Source organism: Rhinopithecus bieti, unplaced genomic scaffold (genome assembly GCF_001698545.2).
Source record: "Rhinopithecus bieti isolate Rb0 unplaced genomic scaffold, ASM169854v2 scaffold_68778, whole genome shotgun sequence".
Taxonomy (NCBI): Eukaryota; Metazoa; Chordata; class Mammalia; order Primates; family Cercopithecidae; genus Rhinopithecus; species Rhinopithecus bieti.
Genome location: NW_016827519.1, coordinates 827,191 through 850,958, shown reverse-complemented (window position 1 = coordinate 850,958; position 23,768 = coordinate 827,191).

The following is a 23,768-nucleotide window of genomic DNA, read 5'->3' as shown; positions in this document are numbered from 1 at the left end:
CAGGTGGGGTTTCACCATGTTGGCCAGGATGGTCTTGATCTCCTGACCTTGTGATCCACTCACCTTGATACCTGCTATTTCTTAATGATTGATCATTCAGTCTTTAATCATAATTATTCTTTCAAAAAGAAAAAGACACTTAAGAAAAAAAAAAAGCTTCGTTTAGACATTCCTATGTATGACTTCATTTTAAAATGCATGTGTATCAAGGTTACTTGATAAAAGTTTAAAGAGAAAAATTAAGTTTCTGAAAAAAATGAGTAAAAGGTATAATCTCTGATCGTGGGAATCTGAATGGCATTCTTGGAGAAATTTTTCTGTGAATCTCTACAAGTACTAATGGGAACCTTAGTGTGAAAGAAACATCCGATAGCATCAACACAGTATCTGATTGCTACGACATTCTATCATGGGCTTCCTAGATAACACACCATTTTCTCTCATCAAAATAAAGTGGCAGCATTGAGGATAAAGTATGCCTTGCTTCAGAATGGTTCTTTCTGAAAAGAAGTTAAATATTGTATGACAGAAATCTCCATTGGCTGTAGCAAAATTGGACTAAAGGACCCATAAAACTATATATTGTACAAAACATTAATACAGGATATGTGCCACAGATATACTCATAGCCTTACAAAACTCCCCTAGCTCACCAGCTGGGCAGGAGAGATTGGTTCCAAATAGGACAGAATTACCAGCCCCCATGGAGCTTCATGAATGAAATCTATGCAGTTCTTTACCGAACATGTAACTGAAGGAAGCAGTGGCTTTATTTCTTGCATGTCAGGGGAGTCACTCCTCCAACCTGACACATCCATCTGACGTATTTCAGTCCCCTTCACCCATTTAGTTGCCAATTTTATATAGGCAGTTACCGTGGTTTACCTCTTGTTTCATACCCTGAATCAAAAATAGGCATATCTGAGTTTTCATTGCCTTAAATCTACTTACAAGTTGATCTATTCCTGGAAATAGATTAACAGATTAACACCCAGAGTATGCTTCATTTAAAATCAGATAAAAGAAGGTGTTCTTCAGGATGCTAATAACGGGGAAAGTAAAGAGTGGAATAAAATCAACTTCCTGTTAATGTTTAGGAATATGGGAAAATACATTTTCAAGTGTTACCAAGAATTACATTTATTCTTGGAATTCACATAGCTGAAAAGTTTTATAGATATATTCCAACAGAGTTCGCTCCTGCAGGCACCAAAATGGCCAGCCGGTTCCAGTGCGCATGCACTCCAGTTCCCGCCTTGTCTGCTCGCAGGCTCACTCCTGCAAGGAATTAAGAGCAGCCGGCTGAGTAAACGAGGCACCCCCCTGTTGTGAGTCCTGCGAAGGGGTCAGGGAAATATCCTGCTTCATCTGGGGCTTGTCCAAGATTCGGCAGAAGGGTTAGTAAATCAGGATCTGCTGGATCTGTCTCTTCACTTTTTTCCAAGACGTCTTGTCCTCAGACTTTCCTCTGAGCTATGCCATTTGCAGAGGACAGGATGCAGCTCTGCCACATCTCTCTTTCTTTGGGGTGAAAGGAAAGTTGACTCTGTTTCCCTTCATGGAGGTCTAGCCAATGTGTGGGACCAGAATAAGTCCTGGGGCAACTGAAGGCATTTGGTCAAGGCCATTCCTCAGTGTAGCTGGAAGGCTCCTGGACTGGACCTTGTCCCCGACTGCCCATTAAGGCAATGGCCAAGACCCCCGACTTTTCTTTGATATCTTTTCTTCTTTCACAGTTTGAAATGGCTCCTATTTCTTCAAATCTTAAGAGTTTTGCCACAAACTGCAGCAAAGTTACTAGGTAGAATGAACATTTGGTTCAGCCACCAGATATGCAATACAGAACAATATGATTTCCGTTTGTTCTTAGAGGTGCGACCCCCACCCCGACCCCAACAGCTCCAGGTGCCCACTATGCACAGTGGCTCCCCTTCTCGCCCGTTCCTCTCCTGGCTGAGGCTCTTGGGCATGTCCACAGCTGTGCCCAACAGCCATGCAGGGCAGGAGAGAACCGTGGCTGCCTCCTAGGCCCCGGGACAGTCTCAGGGCCAGGGGCCCCACACGACTAGTTGGCCAGTGTTTCCCGCTCACTGTCCCCTCCCGCAATGCTCCCACAGCCTTTCATCCCCTGCATGAGGGGTCTAGCTTGGCCCAGAGGAATGATTTAACAATTAAAGGAACCCATTTGCATAGAGCAAATCCCCCCATTGGACTTAGGCTGTTTCTCTCTTTTTTCCTTTTCTATGGGAGAGGGTTTTCTTTCCCACCTTAGCACTCTGCTTACCCAAGGGAAATAACAAAGGGGTGACCCCACTGGCTAATCACTGCAAATTTTGCAAGGCCCGTCTGGGACTTAATCTAAATTAATCCATGCACCCTCTGAGACACCTTTTTTTCCCAAACTAATTGTAATCTTTTGTTGAAGTCCAGGAAAGGAAATCAAGACCCGAGGGATCCAAAGCCAGGCAATGGGCAAAGTGTAAATACGCAGGGCTAATTCTTGCAGATTAAGCCCCTATTTCATGGAAGGAAGTCATGCTCCATGGCATAGGTAAGGCCCTAAGGAACCCAAAGGTGGCCAACAGTAAGGGGGATGGAGGTGTAGGTGAGCGCAGATAACTCCTATTTTCTAGGCCCTCCCTGCTTCACAGGTGCAGGGCACAATAGCACCCGTGGGTGGCATCCATCTAAAGTTGCTGGGACTCGGGAAGAAAGCAATGGAAGAGAAAAGGGGAATGCTTATTTTCTTTCTCCTTACACCCTGAGTTTTCACTGAAAGAGGGAAAGGAAATTAGAGATGCCTATTTCCCTCTATCTCAGAATGGGCAACCAACGCCCCCCTCCCACGAGGAATTGAGAGTGGTGGGCTGTGTACAAGAGGCACCCCTGTCGTGAGTCCTGCAAAGGCGTTGGGGAAATATTCTTCTTCATCATGCACTGAAAAAAAAAAAATGTTTACAATAAGGTTTGGAAGATTCGGGACTGGTTCATAGAAATGTTTCAAATTAAGGGAGTAGAAGTTTTCCCCACAGTGCTAACTAAAAAGGCATTCCAGACATAATAAATAGCAGTTACAAAATAGAGTTGACAGCTATAGTATGTTTTTAAAAATGCGCATAGCTCAAACAGCAAGAGTGCAGAAATGCATTCAGGAGAATCAAGAGAAATGAGATGAAGCTGAAGGCCAAGGCCATAGTACTGAGAGGCATAAGCATCATTCAAAATGAACTAGATTTCATCCTATAGAAGATGATACATGGATGAAGGATTTTAAACAGGGAAATAATAGCTTGAAATTTCTAGTTCAACCAGATTATTTAAGATTTGTATAGAAACTATAGTTACCGCAATCACAAAGAAATAGGTTTTAGTTCCACAATTCCTAACTCACTTTATTTTTTCTGCTTTTCATCTCTTGGTTCCAGTTCAGAGGCTGATAATAAAAATTCTTAACAAATTAAGAATAGAAAGAAACTAAACCTAAAAAGGGCATCCAAGGAAAACTTGCAGGTAATATTATAACTATTGGTGAAAGACTGAGTGTTCTTGTTCCAAGATCTAGAACAAGGCAAGAAAGTCTCACCAATCCTCTTCAACCTTGCATTGGACATGCTAGCTAATAAATTAATGTAAGAACTGTAAAAGTCACATAGGAATTCATAAGAGTTTCTCTTTTCAGATGACATGGTCTTTCACAGAGGAAGAAACAAAGTGTTTCTGTTTTCAGATAACATGTTTTTCTATGTAAATAAAAATCCTAGGGAATAAAAAAATGGAAGCTTATAGAGCTAACAAGTACTTGTACCATGTTCAGTATGTCTATATGACAGTGAAGAAAAGTACTTAGGCATACCAGGCCCATGAATTGAAAGATTCAACATTGTTAAGACGTAAATTTTCTCCTAAGTTATTATAGATTCAACTTGACCTCAATCAAAATTCTGACAGGATTTTTAAAAATACATTGACAAACTATAAAATTTATTGGCAATTTTAATGCCCTAAGCTAGCTGAAACAGTTTGGAAAAAAAAAAAAAAAAAGGCAAGTTATGCAATATAATTTATGTGCCTGACGTATTAAAAGTGAATTGTATATATTCATTAAATTAAGGAGTATACATCACATTTATTAAATTAAGGAATACACGTGTCTTACTATTATCAAACTTCACACTCACTTCTGATAGGAAAAATGAACTGTGAGAACAGCAAGTGATGATACAGAATGAAGTAGAAAATTAAGACAATTAATAGATGTTAAATTCTATTGAGTTTGAGACAGACATATTATCAGGTGGTTGGTAGCTTTGCCATTTGTAGGTTAACATCAATATTTTTCATAATTCTGTCTTCAAAAATTTAAATTAATATTATGCTCTTTCATGGCCAATCCTATGTGTTGTCACTCTTGTGAAGGATTTAAAGGTGCAGAAGGTATAAACTTTTTTTTTTTTTTTTTTTTTTTAGACGGAATAGCCTCTGTTGCCCAGGCTGTAGTGCAGTGGCACAATCTCGGCTCATTGCAACCTCCACCTCCCAGTTTCAAGCGATTCTCCTTCCTCAGCCTCCCGAGTAGCTGGGATTACAGGTGCCCACCACACCTGGGTAATTCTTTTGTGTTTTTAGTAGAGATGGGTTTCACCATGCTAGCCAGGCTGGTCTCGAACCCCTGACCTCAGGTGATCCACTCACCTAGACCTCCCAAAGTGTTGGGATTACAGGTATAAGCTACCGCGCTCAGCCAAAGGTATAAACTTTTGAGCTATAATAGTCATTGAAAATGTTAAAATAGAACCAAATCAGTCCATGCTGAGATCTTTAAGCATGGTTAACCTGTGAAAGGTAAAGAATTTGGGAACCTAAGGAGTCATTCATCACCTCATATAATCAAAGTTAAAACTAATGATCTCATAATTAGAAAACAAAGACAAAATCAAATATATAAAAAATTATTTTCTTAGGCCCAAATTCAAGTTGTTGAACTGATTTAGTGGAAATAAACAGATGTCCATATGAACTTTCTTTCCAGAAACATAATCTCTTCATTTTCACTGTATTAAGCAAGCTTTTTACTATGCCTATCTGCTTCTAATCTGATCATCTTAACCCCATTATTGCACATAATTTTGCTAATGCCTTGGAAATTTTCCAAGTAGCTGACAAAATATGCTAATTATTGTTGATCTTAGCCTAGCAAAGGCAACTAATGAGGAGAAATTGTCATCTCTTCTATGAAAGATATTGACCAGCAATGGGCAAAAAGTAGGTACTCCTAAATTGCCATTATCACATGTTAAAATGAAATTTGCAAAAAATTCTTTTCCACCTCTCATAAACAGTAATGCCTTTCAGAATTATAGGCTCTTTTCATATACAGAAACTAAAGCACAAGGAAAAATTTACTCTAACTTGGACGGTTTGTTGATTGTGAATGGAAACCTGTCATTGGGGAAAACAGAGGCAACTTACATCACTGATATAAAAATTTGCAATGAGTTGTTATTTGAAACATTTATTGTGTTTTGTTTTTGTGCTCATGTACAGAACAGTAATACAAGCTGAAAAAGAAATTAAAGGGATAGAGCAAACCAAAAAGTCTCAGGAGATTTGCAAAGAGACTCTCAAACCAATGAGATGATCAAAGTGGAAATAACGAAACAGAACAAAACATTTTATGAAATAACAGATGAGAAAGGATTTCTGAGAGAAGATTGAAAACTATGAATGACTGAACAGGTAAAGGCAATATGAAAGGCAATAGATTCTGAGTGTGAGCTCCAGTAGATCCCTGAGTTGAAAGAAGAAATGCAAACACCTCCAGATTCCAAAACTTATTAGGAGTAGGCACGTAGAGAGTGATGGTGGGAGGAGGTTCTGAACTATTTCATTTAGACACTAATAACCACTCTATTCACCTGGAAGTGTTGATGTTTCTTTTCTAGGCAACTCTCCATATAGTTCAAATATTTGATTTTCTTCTTTTGAACTGTCTGATTAAGACAGCTAATCAAATTCTCCAGGATAAAAATAGTGACTTCAGTAAACAAAAATGTCTAGAATCAGTAGTGGCCCATGTGATTTAATAGCAACTTCTTCTACATTCTGATAGATAGGACAAGATTGTGAGCATATTTCATACCGAATCACCAGCTCTCTGAAGTTCCTGCTTTACTCATAGGTTTGATATGACAATTAAATTAACTAAAGTAACTAATATTTGTTTATAATTTGTACTGTCAGGTTATAAACAAATAGTAATATTCATAGTCTTCCTCAAATATTTGCTATAAATTTCACAACAGCTCTAGTTGCTGTTATCCTAATTGTGCATGTAAGGAAATGGTGGCTCTGAGAGATGAAGTTGCTTTTCTGAGGTTATATATTATGCAGGTATGCAGTGTGAAAGCCAGATTCAAACACAGCTGAATTTACTTCATTTACTTTAGAAACAGACACTCATTTCCTTTCACCACGTCATCTCATGTTTTTTGCCCTTTGCTTGATGGTGTATGACCTGAACTTTACCCAAAACTGTTGCTCCAATTTTTCATGGAGTATCATCAAAAAAATTATGTCTTGATACTAAGGATAAATAATTTCAGAGACAGTAATGGATTTTAAACTCCTTCAATCATTAAAAGATACACTCTTCCTTAAATGGCTCTAAAGTCTAACTGAAAAAAAAAAAAAGAAACTCTCAGACACATAAAGAAAACTATTGCGTAAAGAAAATGAAAGTTCAGTGCATATCAATGGTGTGAGATAAGCAAGGCTTATTCTGAAACAGCCTCTTTTGGTGCATTAAGTTCATGACCCAGAAAAGTTACAGTGACATATTACAGAATTTTTTGGTAGTTCCTGAATAGTTAAAACTGAATATATAGTGTTGGGATGAAAGGACCTTTTGTTTCCGTAACTTTTCTCCTTTTAAATGGTAAGTTTGTCATTTGGCAATGCTCATAAACTGACCTCTTTACCATATAAATGCAAATTTATTTCTCTTCAGTGTATCTTAAACATCAAAAGAAGCATATATAATATGATCCAATAACATTAGCTGCATCCCCTCTGTAATTGCAACTTCATTATGATGTGGTCACCCAGTTCATGTTTTGGCACCTGCTTTTTGAGGCAGTTCAGTCCATCTTTGGAATATTCTGAGTAAAAGAAAGTTAGTTTTTATATTGAACTGAAATCCAAATGTCTACTCTTTCTATCCCCACTGAGGTACTTAAGACAAATCTTCTGGTAGGCATTAATGCTTTTTTCTTAGGTCTCATTTTTGTAATTCATCTATTTATAGCAACCAAACATACAAACAAAAAACAAAACACAAAACTTAACACGGTCTTTTATTATTAAAATAAGAAGTTTTTTGTTTCAAGAATGTTGAAGCATTTCGCAGACTCAAGGAAAAAACTGAACCTCTATGGAATTTAGCAAGCATGAAAACCAGGGAAGCTCCAGACTTCTGGCTAGATAATTTTGAAGAACACTGTATTCCTGCTTCCTCTTGAAGGATCTTGGACTCTTTTGCTGTCTTAGAACCACTTTACGCACAGTCTTAATGGAAAAGGACACTCTTTCCTTTATTTTTCTAAAATTTTTCCCATTTTCCCTTCGTGTTTCTGTTCAAAGGTAATTAAATGATAAATGAACTGCTTCACTCTTCCAATGCAGATTATCTACCTTTCTTTGAAAACCTTCAAATAAAGCAAAAAATAAATAAAATTAAAACAAAACAAAACAGAAGTCCTCTTTGACTCCATTGCAGGTCCCTGTTTAATGCATCAAAAAGTCTGCAGTCAAAAAATAAAATGTGCTGTGGAAAAAATTATGAATTTTTAATACATCAAGCATCTGTCAGTGACCTGTATAAGCAATTACAGAAAATTGATGTCCCTGTAGTCAAAAAATAATTGTGGTATATCATGAATTCCTTGGTGTCCAATTTTTCTCACTTTTCTTTCCACAAGTTTAGATTGATTTTTATATAGATCGATTCTGCCAAGTAAATTTATCTGAGGCTTGTCATAAAATTTTGTCATTACAGTTGTCTATTTTATCCTCATTCCATCTGTTCACCTTTGCACTCTGAAGTTTATAACCTGTGATTTAAGTTTTCCTTCTATTACTTTATTTTATAAAAGTATGTGCATACATTTAAGTATCAAAATAACCCTGAAGTCACTTAGTTCCAGCTATTTACTTTACAATTGAAAAAACTGAGCTCCACAGAGAGTAGATTTCTTGCCCAAAGTGGTGCACTTGGGATGCAGGTCCACTTTTTGTATTTACTTAGCATTCTTTCTTCAACACCACTCTTTCTGTGTTACATAGTGTATATGTAAAATTCAAAGCATAAAAACAGATGATTCACATAATATCACTTGAATCCAAACTTGTTAACTTTCGAACACGTGAAAATGGCTGACTACTCACCTCATCCTCATCTTCTGGCTATGCCTTCACTAACAATGCCATTGTTCAAACCTGAGCAAATATCATAGTTAATAGCAAAACAAAATAAAACAAAATAAAACAAAATCTATGACAATTGAATGAGAAACCATGGAAAGTTTTTTTTTTCCAACTTTTTGAACCAGGGCTTACATTTTTATTGTGCACTGTGCCCCAGAAATTGTGTAGCCAGCCTGAATGCAATTCAAGTGGAGGACAAGCTTTTGAGGAATGAACTCTACAGCACACTTAGTAATTCAGCTTAATGATGATAATTGAAAACAACTGATGCAGGTACTGTAATTTCTGACAAAACTAGAGAGTATACACACATACACAAATTCAATGCCTAACCGAAAACACAAAAGGAAAATTGGAGGACCTCTCTAGCAATTTTTAAAAGTGATTTATCTTCAGTAGTATATATGACTGAAAATCAATCCCACGGCTTGAAGATAAGTTTTTAACTGCAACACCAGTTAAGTGCCCAGACTAAAGCAGAAGTGGGCAAACTTCAAACCGCCTAAATCTGTCCCATCACCAGTTTTTGTAAAGAAAGCTTTTGTAAAATAATTTTATTCATATCAATTTAACTATTACCAATGGTTACTTTCTTTTTATTTATTTATTTATATTATTTATTTTTATTATACTTCAAGTTCTAGGGTACATGTGCATAAGCGTGCAGGTTCGTTACATAGTATGAACTTGCTGGGCCCATGTTGGTTGTGGCGCAGCCCATCAACTCGTCCAGCACCATCAAGTTCCATCCCCATTTATATCATGTATAACTCCCCAAATCGCAATCCTCCCCTCCGCCCTCCCCGAATAATAAGGGACCCCCTAAAGTGTGTGATTTCCCGCTTCCCCGGAGTACCAAGTGATCTCATTGTTTCAATTCCCACCCCTATGAGGTGGAACATGGCGGTGTTTGGTTTTCATTCTTGTGAGCAGTTTGCTAAGAAATGATGGTTTCAGCTGCATCCATGTCCCTAACAAAGGACGAAAACTCATCCTTTTTTTATGGGCTGCATAGTATTCATGGTGTAATATGTGCCAGCATTTTCCTTAATCGCAATCTTGTTCCAGGCAGATGGACATTTGGGTTGCATTCCAAGTCTTTGCTATTGTGAGAATAGTGCCGCAATAAACATACTGTGGCATGTGTCTTTGGTAGAGAATAATTTATAATCCTTTGGGTATATACCGCACAGTAGTGGATGGCTGGGTGCATATGGTACATCTAGGTTCTAAGATCCTTTCGAGGAAATTGGCCATAGCTGTTTTCCATAATGGTTGAACTAGTTTTAGCAATCCCACCAACAGTGTAGAAAGTGTTCTCTATTTCTGCCACATCCCCTCTCCCAACACTGTTGTTTCCTGATTTTTTATGATTGCCGTTCTAATGGTGTGAGATGGTATGCCTCATTGTGGTTTTGATTTGGGCATTTCTCTGATGGCGAGTGATGATGAGCATTTTTTCATGTGTGCTGTTGGCTGTATGAATGTCTTACTTTTGAGAAACTGTCTGTTCATATCCTTTGCCCACCTTTTTGATGGGGTTGTTTGCTTTTTTCTTGTATATTTGTTTGAGTTCTTTGTAGATTCTGGATATTTAGCCCCTTTGTCAGATGAGTAAGATTGCAAAAATGTTCTCGGCCATTCTGTTAGGTTGCCCTTGTTCACTGCCTGAATTGGTAGTTTCTTTTGCTGTGCAGAAGCTCTTTAGTTTAATTGGATCCGCATTTGTCCCATTTGGCTTTTGCTGCCGTTTCCTTTGGTGTTTTAGACATGAAAGTCGGTTGCCCATGCCTATGTCCTGAATGGTAGCTACCGCTAGATTTTCTTCCCTAGGGTTTTTCATGGTATTAGGTCTAACATTTAAGTGTCTAATCCTACCCTTCGAATTAATCTTACGTATAAGGAGTAAACGGAAAGATTCCAGTTTCAGCTTTCATCTTATGGCTAGCCAATTGTTACTTTCTGAATGGCAGAGTTGAGCAGTTGTAATAAAGAAAGATAAGAGCCTGAAAACGGAGAATTTTATTATTTGGCCCTTTACAGAGGACATTTGTTGACCCCTGTACTGAAGTACTAGTAGGATGGAATGAGATCCTGATTCAGGAAATGAGGACATTTGGTTAGGACCTAGAAGGCTTAGAATTTTGAATTTCCAACTCCCTATGAAACTTTTTTGCTAGCAGGCACATACTCCTACAATGTCCTTTCAGCCCATAATGAGAGATACCAGTATAAACCAAACCAGAAAATAAGGTCTAAACCAATACTCAATGCTATAAATTTCCCAAAATGTTGGGAATTTATTCATTTTGAATCAGAATAATTCTGAAGAAAAATGTTATGTGAATGAATTTTAAGGATGTAAGTAGAAAGGATAAACAAGATCAAGTTAAATTTATTACCTGATATATAAAATGTTGATTGAAGACTTGAAATTACAGTAACAATATCACTTCACCCCTATTGTCTTGAAGGACTTGGCTTGAGAGATGTGTGTGATGGCCTGCTTAAGGCTCAGCTAGAGTATAGCTAAGAGAAAACACCCAGTGAGATTGGGATGATGTCCAATGTGATATGGATAACATATCATGCAATATTCCTTTTAGCTATAATAAACTTTCAAGAATCAAGAAGTAAAATGGAGACCCTATCACTATTTCACATAACCCTTAAGGAATTTTTGATTCTTGTTTCCATGATCTTTGGCTCAGTGAGTTTGAAGGTTATGTGCTCAAAGCAGTACTGTATCCATCAGGAGACGGTCATGGTCACATGAGCTACTCATGTCTCTAAACCAAGAGGGAGAAATGGTGCTCATTATAGTGGCAAGAATCACTGATGCCCTCCCTGCTTACGGAGCAGACTTTGAGGTTTGTACCATACAATGGGGTCAAGAAGGGCTCTGGAACCCAGTGAATTCCTTAGGATTTTTTTTAGAATGTATTTCCTTGCCAATGGCACAATTAAAGAGAAAACTCTGGTAGCCAAATAAGGTCAAAAAGAACACAGATAATGCATAAAGGAAGGTTTGAGTTATCCACCAAGCAAAGAACTTTCTTCCTCACAAAGCTGACTTTCAGGGTCTTTAGATTCTTAGTGCCACTATAGATGTAGATGTTATTGATTATTCACTTTTCTTTGGAAAGATACCTTGCCAATTCTGCTTGATATCCCTGCCTTTCTCTTCCCTCTACAATCTTCTAAGAACATAGGCATTTCTATCTTGATTACAAGATAGAAGAAAACAGAGCTAATTTGTGATGTTCTATGATTTCCTTACATCTTAGCAAGTCAGGAAGATGAAAAACTACTAGTTTAGCCTACCTGATGTGCAAGCCACGACTATTTTACTCTACTTTGTCAATTAGAAAATTTCCCTTCTACTCTCTTTATTTATGACATGACATTACTATTATAAATTTCCATTTAGATAGATCTCTTCTTTCCCTTGTGTTTCATTTTTTTCTTTTTGACTTCCTATTTTGTAATATATAGAAACAATTTCTAAGATTTCTTATTCTCCTAAGGTATATTTATTGTCATTAAGAGAAAGATTCATTCATGAATTTGCAAAGCACTTTAAAGTATACAGAACAAATAAACCAAATTATTTCATGTGAGTTGTCACATTAATGTTTATATCCAACAAATATTTGTTGAGGACTTAATTTGCCTCTCAGGTTATTTGTGGAAGATATGGAGGGTATAAAAAGCAATTGAAATATAGTGAGAGTAAGATTAGCACTATTAGCACTGAGTCAGCACAGAGGAAGAATATGGTATTCATCTAGCCTGGGAATCAGGAAGAATTTCATGAAATTTCTATGGGTCAAGTTTAGAAGTATTGTATTATGAATCTTTTATGCTCAAAAGAACTAAGCACCTATTTGTCATAGAGTATAGGAATCTAGCCATGTGCCCAAAGAAGGGAAAGATGATTATGGTGAATGGCTAGAGTTTTCTATTTTCTATTACACCCTGACTCTTCTTATGCCCTCCTCTGAGATAACAATTACTAAAAATAGTATTTGTGCTCTTTTGTAATTTTACAACATCTTTGTCCACTTGAAGTATGTCTTCTTAAGAGTCATCTCTTCAAAAATGAATAGAAGTTCAACATCTGGATCCTTGGGTATGCACATTTAAAATTTTTATTTTAATTGAACTTTAATTGGACTGTAGAAATGTTTTATAAACACACAGTGATTCACACTCAAATGACCTTTTTATTTATATTCTCCACAAAACTGTTTATTTTAAAGTTTTAACTCATTAAAAATCTATACATACATATGATATATGGATAGGATCTGGGTTTCCCCACACCATGAATTCATGTATATACAGATTCCAGAGAACAACCTCAAAGTTCTAGCCATCAGTCAGCATCAGCCTCTATACAAGTAGGTCTTCAAAATAAATCTAGTCCCAATTACCATCTGAATGCAACTGCATGAAAGATATTTATCAAAAACTGCCTAGTTTATTCCAGTCATCCCCCAGAACCATAGGAAATACTTTTTTTTTTTTATAATTTCACTAGTGTTTGGGGTGGTTTGTTCTTCAGCAAATGATAACTCAACTAGATTTCAGTACCTAGAATTTTATACTACAAAAACAACCTAAAATATGTGGTATTGGCTTTAGAACCAGGTGGCAGATTGAAGTCGGAAGAGCCTCAAGGAGAGTAGAAAAAACTAAAGGGCAGCAAGAAAAATAATATTGAAAACCTCAGTGACCTTGAGGAAGTCATTAGTGAGAGCTTAAAGGGAGGAAAATTAAAGCTAGAGGATAAGGGACATTTGTTACGTAATGGCAGAAATTTGGCAACACTGTCTTATGAAGTAATGTGGAAAATAGGAAATGTTCCTAATGGACTTGGGGATAAAGAGATTTCTAGACAGAATACTTGAAAGTGCCACTTCACATCCTCCTGCCATGTATAATAAAATGTGAGAAGACAAAGATAAGCTAAAGAATTAACTGTTAAATAAAAAGAAGCCAGGATTTGCTGGGTATAAAAATTAAACTTCTCATTCCCAGTATCTCCTGAGAGCACAACAGCTTAAGGTTATAGATTAAATTCAAGGTTAGACAATTACGTTTTTTTAAAAGACATCAGAAATATTTTATGCAACTACCCATAGGATCATTTAGATTGTCAAGGATCCTCTAAGGGTCTTAAGGACATGCCACATGCCACACAGATCCACTCTGTTAAATAATAAAACTTCGAATAATCATTGGAATACGGTTCCACAGCAGCTTCAAAGATAACCCAAGGTAGGAAAGGACTAATCAAAAAAAAAAAAAAAAAAAAAAAAAAAAAAAGATTACTTGTTGCAGCTTTTGTCTAATTCAGCAGCCCAAATCAAATTAATAGAAATCTTTCAAAATTTTAAAGTAATTTTTTTTTCTGTTGTTAGTTTCTGGTAGATGTACTACCAGCTTGTACTAAAAGTCCAGAGACAATAATAAAAATGAAAAGAAACCTTTGGTCCCTTGATCTGCTACAGAAAGAAAGCTGAACAAGGAGACTACCTAGCAGCAAGCACCGGTAATTTTTTTATTAAAAAGGAAGGGTGAATCAGAGGACAGAGCCAACAGCCGAGACAGCAGAGCCAAAAACATTGCAAAATCATTCTCAGGCAGTAGGACTGACTCTTCATCAAGAGATTGAAAACTTATACTCGAGCAACATTTCAAAAAATTTCTAAGGATGAGTGACTGCTGTGACTACTGTGTGAAACTGTTTTCCCCCTTATTAAATGTAAAGTATTCTATGCCTTCCTAAACATTGCATGTTGATTGTGGGGGAACAAAATAACTTGTCTCTTTAGTTCTGAGTTCTTTATATTGAAAAAAAAAAAAAAAAAAAACTGTACTCAAAAATTGCTATTATAGGAAACATATTCCCAAAGTTCATCTGGATGTGGACCTGAAATAGACAACAATATCCAGCACCTGAGCCTGACTATAATTTCATAAAGAGATGTTACTTTGGGAAAGGGGTCATTGGAAGTAAATGAGTGTCGTTTGCATGGAGTGGGTATGTGATGTGAATAATTTGTGACCAGAGAAACAACAACACTGACGGTTTCAAAACACAGTCACCAAATTAATTGGCTTTGTTCCATTGGAAGGTAGTGTCTGTGTCTCCTCCCCTTTAAGCTAAACTCTCTGATTGACTGAATAATAGAATATGGTGAATAATAGAATATGGTGACATCGGTATGTGGCACAAGGACAGTTTACAGGCCCAGGGTGTAAGAATGTGACAGCTTACATTTTTTATTTCTTGGAAGGCGGTCTCTTTAAACTCAGCTGCCATGCTGTGAGGAAGGCCAGGCTACATGTGTAAGTGTTCTGGCTGCCACGATTATAGGTCTCAGGTGCTAACCAAGGTCAGTCCCCAGGCAAGTAAGTGAAGAAGACCTGAAGCACACCCTAAGCTCAGTCCGCTCTGCCCACCACCACATGAGAGACCTTTAATTAGAACTTCTTGGCTGAGCCCAGTCAACCTCTAGAAAAATAAAAGATAATAATGACACTATTTTTGTTTGTATTAGGCCATTAAATTTTGGGCTGATTTGCTATATAGCAATAGGAACTCTAATAGTATTTATCTCTAAAACTTGAAGTATCTTTTAAAATATCTATATTTTAATTATAAAATTAACAATGATGAGAAAAGGGATTTACTTTTAATAAAAATTTAGATATATGGTCTGTGTTAATTATACCTTCATCCTAGCTCCCATATTTACAACTAAACACACTAGATAGGGAGGGTTTATGCATAATACAGTTACTAGTAACTTAAAGACCATTTACTGCCCTTAATCATCCAGAAATAAATTATGTTCATTCGACCCTACACAGTAAAGCAACTCTAGGGTTGAAACAAAGCAGAATAAAAATCGTTTCAACTTAACCTGACTACATATTTTTATGTAGAGGTTATGCACCCTTCTTTTTTTTTTTAACCAAACATTCCAACAGAGATTTTCTGGTATCTCTGATTAAAATATTTAAATGTTTATAAGGAAAACCAATGAATCATTTGTGCTATGAAAGTACAATGACTGATATTATATACAATGTCCTACTGTTCATTTATTATCTCAGTTTTAATTGGTCAGATTGGATATTTATAAATAATTTATATATCAGAAATTTATAATTCAGAATCAGATGGTTTATATCATATTTTCTGGCTATCGTACTTTTAGGAAACTAACTACTGTTTTCTTCCTTTATAGCGAGATAAGATTTAAAGTAATTTAAATATGGATTCCTGTTAAAATCATTTTAATTTAAAATGCTTTACAATCTTTTGTTTTGCAGTGGGCTCATCTCCTCATCTCATATCTTTTCTTGTATATACCCATGTTCTATGATTTTATAGACATGTTTATCTTTGTATATTTTTGAAATAGTCACAGTGGATAAAAATAATTTTGTTGAAAGGAGGAATAACACAGGCTTGTAGCCAGATTTTGCTTTTAGCATTGAAATCATGTGCAGGTCTTCTCAACTATAAAATATAAAAAGGCAACATCTTCCCTGAATATTTCACATGATAGTTAAAATTATGTGTGAGATTAGTCACGTGGACATGCTTTGACATCAATGTGTATTTTTATAAAGTGAAAGTTTTGGCATATGCACTAGGCTAGGTGAGTGAGAATGAACTCGCCATAAACTAAAAAGAAGCAAAAAAGTTGATGCCTCTAAATGACATCAAAGACAATCACTCTCAATTTTATCATTTTATAGATGAGATCTAGTGACTTTTTCAAGTTCACATTTGACTATAATCTGTGCCTCTTGACTCTTAAGACAACATCTAAAATATAATGACCAACTACTATGTTGAATAATGTGCTACATTTTTATTTTAAAAGCTTTGATTCTGATGCAGTACACTAGAACAGATTTTGATAATTTCCTAGCCTTTCTCATCAGGAAAATGAATCAGAGGAAGCACTGAATTTCAGATGAAAGTAAATATACCTTCTTCAACAACAACAGCTTTAGTAGCCTTGGCTCAAATTCCTTGGTGCTGCCTAGATAGCGCACAAAGAGAAGAGCTTCAGAGAAGTGACAAATGATCCCAGCAGCAAACACAAATCGTGTCAGAAGATGGCAGTAAAGGAGCAGAAGCAAAGAGAATCCAGGGCTTAGATTCCAGGTTGCATGTGTTCCAGCTCCTCTTATCTCTCATTGGAACAGAATTCAATGACTTTGTGTGTGTGTGTGTGTGTGTGTGTGTGTATGCATTTTTAAGTACAATTGAAAACAATATTAGAGGCAGTATGTGTTAAAAAAAAAAAAAAAAAAAAAAGCAATCCCTGTAGTTGGCACTGAGGACATGAGATACAAATTATATTAAGATGTAGATAACTAGACATAGTTTGATGAGTGCTAAAAAAGACACATTAGCAACTAATGAGTAAACAGAAGTAGGTGCAGCATGCTAGGGGATAGCAGAGAGGGAATATGTTGATAAGGTCAAGAGTAATGGGAGTTTTCCCTGGAGGAAGAGATGTTGAACACCGAGATCAAAAAGAAGTGGACCAGGCAACAAAAATAGTACAAAGCCTTCCTGACAAAAAAGAAAAACGAAACAAAAAAACTGCCTGCCTAAAATGCAGAGAGAGAACCGTCAGGTTATTCATGTAGATTGCATTGGGAGTATGTATACTCCCAATAATAATCAGATAACCTAATTCTTTTTAGTACAAAGGAAATAGATATATATATACACATATTAATTCCTTTAATCCTCACCATTTCCCAATTTGCTACGTTCTCGTTATCTATGCTTTACACAAGAGAAAATTGAAGCTGAGAAGTTAATTAATGTGCCAAAGGTCATGTTATTAAGAAACAGTAAAACTGACATTTGAACTGTCTTCCTGACTCCACAATCGATACTCTTTACCAGCTATTGGTGGTGGAATAGTTAAATATTGATAAGATCAATTCATGAAGACAAAAGATTTTCAAATGTCAAGTTCTTTGCCATGTAAATCAAGCGTTATCATTGTCAACTATGTGTGCCCACTATGGGGAGATATGACCTTAGTTTTTATTTGTTCTGCCATATTGTCAAGATTTGAAAATAATATGTGGTGAACACAAGTCAAATGGGGTATAATAAAGAATGTTTTGTAACTCTAGCTAGTTTGCATGCTCATCTGATTTATTTTAGTTTTGTTGTTTTAGATCAATGTTCTTTTCATTTATATAAAAAATTAGGGCCTTAACATTGATGCCAACAGTGCATTTTGGAAACACATTAAAATTTAATATATAATTTTAATTAGATGATAGTCTGTTGAGAAACATTCTTTGCCTCGTATAAAACAGATGTGAATTGATGTGAAATAACTGATGCACAAGTAATACATATCCTTTCCCTGTGGCCATTGATGACGTCATTAACCTCTCCCAATTCTCTTTGCTTCTAAGGATAAAAATGGCTTTGGAATCCTTTTTTAACATAGTGTTCCAGGTAATACAACATATTAATCAGATAATCAAATGTGTTTTTTTATGACCTGGAAAAGCAGAATTTTATCAACCTGTGTTGGAGTTTCAGGGTACAAATTGTTACGTAGCAAATAATTCACAAAAATCATTATCATGTTAATTGACTCAACATAAGCTTATAGAAGAATTCCTCGTTGCCAGAATTACCTGGGTGTCTGCACAGTTACCAGTATTATGTTTGGCACAACAGGGAATGTAAGAATAGGTTTAACATGTCAGTTGTTCTTGAGTCTCTTATAGTCTTTCTTGATAACTCTAATTTTCTCCATTCGGCAGTTCAGAAAATTCAGAATAATGTGGCATTCCAGGTATAAAGGCAAGAAAACTTTTTGCCTTACATTTAGAGGAGCATGAGGGGAAGAAGTCATGTGAATGATGGCATTGGAAATTTTTCTGATATGATTGATGGCTGCAAATTAAAGAATAGACTCTACAACATAGCATCTCATATATCCATCACCTAAAGAGTTATTGAACTATGGTCAGAGTCATCCAAGACTGATGAAAAAACAAAGAGCTTCCACCTCCCCATTTTTTAATGGAAAACAAAATGTGTTCCATGTCATTGCAGTGAATCCAAATTCATTTACTGACAACAAAGGAACAGAATATTTTATCGGTACTGACAGGTAAAGATTTTAGAGCATAAATATAAAGGTTACTAGATAATCATTCAAAACCACAATTGCACAAATAAAATAAAAGCATCGATAGAAGCACTGTCAAACACGACTAGTTGGGAAGGCAAAGATGTTTGCTTTGCTTATAGGTTTCCTCACTGGCACTGGAAGTGAGATTTCTAAGTCTGTCAAAATATGTCCTGTACCAGTTGTGACTATACTGGCTCTCAAGTACAAATCCATACTCTTTTGCCTTGTCTTATAATATTATATATGGACCTTGTAAACATTCCCTTTATACATGATGACTTAATGTTTAGCTTTGCCAAGAGGGCAATGGAAGAGCTGCAAAGACAGAGCAAGTTAAAGAGCCTTCTCTTCCTGGTTTCAGTGTGCTGTTCTAGGTATGGCTGCCAACAGAATAGCAAGTGGGAGTCCTCTTAACGGCCATTAAAGGCTAGCTAAGGGTTTTCTGCACCTACCAGCAAATTCCTTTGTTGTCCAGCAGGTCTTTCATAGGGACTAGATCCATGTTACCTGCATCTTCAGGAAGTCTCTCAACCACCAGGCTGGGCATTTTTATGTACTGACTCTGACTCAACCATACCATGCAGCAAGGTAGTTGTCTATGTTATCCATGAAATTACTTATACATCATGTTTAAAATTTGACTTGAAAGCAAATGCTCATCAATGAAAAATTGAGGAAAATGAAAACTTGTGTGCTTGATAAAATACAAGTTCCAAAGTATTTACAGTATATTAATTACAAATCCTAAGTATTTGTTGAGTATCTTCTAGGTCTGAGAAACTGTGCAAGATTCTCTCAGGAAAGGGGCAGAGAGAAGACTTATTCATGCTACTGATAGTGAGTAACTATTTGTGAAATGCACTGTGTAATACATATATAAAGAGAAAAGACTTGACTTTAGTACTCCAGCTTAATAATAAACAGTGTTGAATATAGGTGCTAGACAAACAATGATAAATGTGACGTGCCTTCCAGAAAGTGTTATATGGGTAGGGCTAGTCATTGATTTATGCTTTATATTACGACCTAGTACAATTCCTGTTAAATAACAGAAATTTGATAAGATGAAAACATTTGATGAAATTTGATAAGATGAAAAAATTTGGTAAGGATGAAAACATACTCATCCTGAAGGCTTATTGAGTATTCTACAATGTATTAAGTACACAGCTTCCTTAAATAATTCACAAAGGATTAAATAATCTACAAAATTATTTCATGAGCCACATTCTTAATTTTCTAGAATATCCTTATATTTGCATATATATTGAGAGAGAGAGAGAGAGACAAAACATACATGCTTGGTATTCATAAGGCATGTATATGAAAACTTAGGGAATTCTCATAATCATAAATGCAGAAGTAGCTTCAGAGGCTTGTGAATTTTCTCTGAAGTACAATTCCACCAAAAATTACATATCTGATGCCATATGTTCAAACTAAAAGTTAGCTGTCTTTTAACTTTCACCTATAACTTATCTCTCACTTTTTGGAAGCTTTTACATTGCCTCAAGGACTCTCATTGAAACTGTTTAACATAAATTTTTCTTATTTCAGTATATAGCATATGGCATATTGTTCAGATGATAGATCAATCCTGCATTTGGCAATCCAATCTTGATTTTATGTAAACCTTCTATTTCCTAAGAACCAAAAACCTCTTGTATTCTCTTTCCTTCAAGTCAATGTTGGCAGTTAGATTTTGCTTTTGGAATTTTTCATGGCCGTTTTTAACACATAAAATAATTATTTTTTGCTTTTGTGACTATGTACTTGTTGATGAATGGAGAAAAGCTGAGTAGAAAATGCTATTGTTTGGGAACTGTTGTTGGCCTTGTTCAGAAGTGATGTTTTATGTATTCAATGTTGTGCTAGAATGAATCACAAAGGATTTTTTAAATATAGTCGATTTTTAGGGTGTTCAAGTGTATTAAAACTCATGAAAATAAAGTTGATGAATGCCATGGGTACACAGTAGCAATACTTTAAAAAAATTATTATGTTTTATTTCAATGGATTTTGCGGGGAACAGGTGGTGTTTGGTTACATGAGTAAGTTCTTTAGTGGTGATTCTGAGATTTGGGTGCACCCATCACCCAAGCAATGTACACTGTACCCAATGTGCAGTCATTAATCCCTTGCCACCCTCCACCCTTTTCCCTGAGTCCCCAAAGTCTGATGTATTATTCTCATGCTTTTGAATCCTCATAGCTTAGCTCCCACATATGAGTGAGAACATATGATGTTTGGCTTTCCATTTCTGAGTTGCTTCACTTAGCATAAGAGTGTCCAATTCCATAATTCCATCCAGGTTACTGCAAATGCCATTACTTTGTTCCTTTTTATGGCTGAGTAGTATCCCATTATATATGTATATATAATATATGTGCATATATATGTGTGTATATATAATATGTGTGTATATATGTGTGTAATATATAAATACACACACACATATATATTTTTTCTTTATCCACTCATTGATTGGGCATTTGGTCTGGTTCTATATGTTTGCAGTTGCAAATTGTATGGCTATAAACATGCGTGTACAAGTATCTTTTTTGTATAATGACTTATTTTCCTCTGGGTAGATACCTAGTAGTGGGATTGCTGGCTCAAACAGTAGATCTACTCTTAGATTTTTAAGGAATCTCCACATTATTTTCCATAGTTGCTGTATTAATTTACATTCTCACCAACAGTGTAAAAGTGTTCCCTTTTCACTGCATCCCTGCCAATATCTATTATTTAGTTTTATTTTTGATTATGGCCATTCTTGCAGGACTGAGATAGTATCATGTTGTGGTTTTGATTTCCATTTCCCTGATAATTAGCGATGTTGAACATTTTTCCATATGCTTGTTGGCCATTTATATATCTTCTTCTGAGGATTGTCTATTCATGTTCTTAGCCCACTTTTTGATGGGATCGTTTGTTTTTTTCTTGCTGATTTGTTTGAGTTCTTTGTAGATTCTCAATATTAGTTCTTTGTTGGCCAAATATATTGTGAAGATTTTCTCCCACTCTGTGGGTTGTCTGTTAACTCTGCTGATTATTTATTTTGCTGTACATAAGCTTTTTTGGTTTAGTTAAGTCCCATCTATTTATCTTTGTTTTTGTTGGATTTGCTTTTGGGTTCTTGGTCATGAGTTTTTTGCCTAAACCAATGTCTAGAAGGGTTTTTTCAATGTTATATTCTAGAATCCTTATGTTGTTGATGATATGATTGTGTACTCAAAAAAACCTAAAGACTAATCCAAAAACCTCCTAGAACTGATAAATGAATTCAGAAAAGTTTCAGGATACAAAATTAATGTACACAAATCAGTAGCTCTGCTATAAACCAACAGCAACCAAGCTGAGAATCAAATCAAGAACTCCATACCTTTCATAATAGCTGCAAAAATAAAATAAAACAAAATACTTAGAAATATACCTAACCAAGGATGTGAAAGACCTCTACAAGGAAAACTACAAAACCCTGCTGAAATTATAGATGATAAAAACAAATGGAAACACATCCCATGCTCATGGATGGGTAAAATCAATATCGTGAAAATCAACATCCTGTCCTGCCAAAAGCAATCTACAAATTCAGTCCAATTCCCATCAAAATGCCACCATCATTCTTCTGGAACTAGTAAAAGCAATTCTAAAATTCATGTGGAACCAAAAAAGAACCCACCTAACCAAAGCAAGGCTAAACAAAAAGAACACGTCTGACGGCATCACATTTCCTGACTTCAAACTATGCTATAAGGGCATAGTCACCAAAACAGCATGGTACTGGTGTACAAATAGGCACATAGAGCAATGGAACAGAATAGAGAATGCAGAAATAAAGTGAAATACAGCCAACTGATGTTTGACAAAGCAAACAAAAACATAAAGTTGGGAAAGCACACCCTATTCAACAAATGGTGCTGGAGTAATTGGCAAGCCACATGCAGAACAATGGAACTGGATCTTCTTCTCTCACCTTATACAAAAATCAACTCAAAGTGGAACCATATGTTTTTCTGTAATATTTTGTTTCTTCATAGGATAAGATTCAGATACTCAGACCAGACCTATAATAATGTGTGATATTATAGAAGTAGCAATAGAGCAGGAGGCAGATCGAGGTGGGTACCACCTCAAGCTGTCACTCAAGTGTTGTGTAGATAATCTTTTAAGCTATCTGAGTCCCATTTTCTTCATCGATAGAACTAGTTTAATGAGTTGTGGTTTTATTTCTGACTCTGACTATTTGCCAATCTTTAACAAACAGCTTATAAGGAGGAAGAAATATTCGACAATGCACACCTAATGAATTTTGATAGACTGAATGATCAAAGTGCTTCTCACCTCTTTTTTGTCATTGATTCTCATTTGTGAAACATCAGTTAGTGTACAGGATACAACTTACAGCCAAGGAACATAATGAAGCTGACTATTTCTGGGGGATGAAGTTCAAAATATAAACCTTATCAATATTGTTTTATAGGTCATTCTTATAATTGATATGATTCAGGTAAAACAGATAGCAACTAAAATTTCTCATGTCTATTCTGATTTCGACTAACCTTAATAAGGTCTTCTAAATTATAATTATTTCCTGTGGATCATTTATTTATATTTTTAACAAACTTGTATAAATTCTATATGTTAGGCAACTTTCTAGATAAGTATTCAAAATCTAGTGGGAAGGACAGCTGTGTATATACATTGCAGTGCAACACACTTATTACTATAATGCACTCATGAATAATGTGTGTGAGGCTGGAAAGAAACAGTAATACTACAATATATTGTAGTATTTTGTATTACAAAAGGATTTAGTCAGAAATGGAAGTTTCAAACTGACTTGTTAAAAATGAGAAGTTTTCCAGAAAGTAAAAGCAGAAATGTGGAAAGACATTTTAGTGAGGGAGTAACATAAGCAACTTCAGGAGGTTACAAAAATGTATGAAAGGTTGGACATGGTGGCTCACACCTGTAATCCCATTTTTGGAGGCTGAGGTGGAGGCTTGCTTGAGTCCAGGAGATCAAGACCAGCCTGGGGAACATAGGGAGACCCCCCCCCATCTCTAGAAAGAA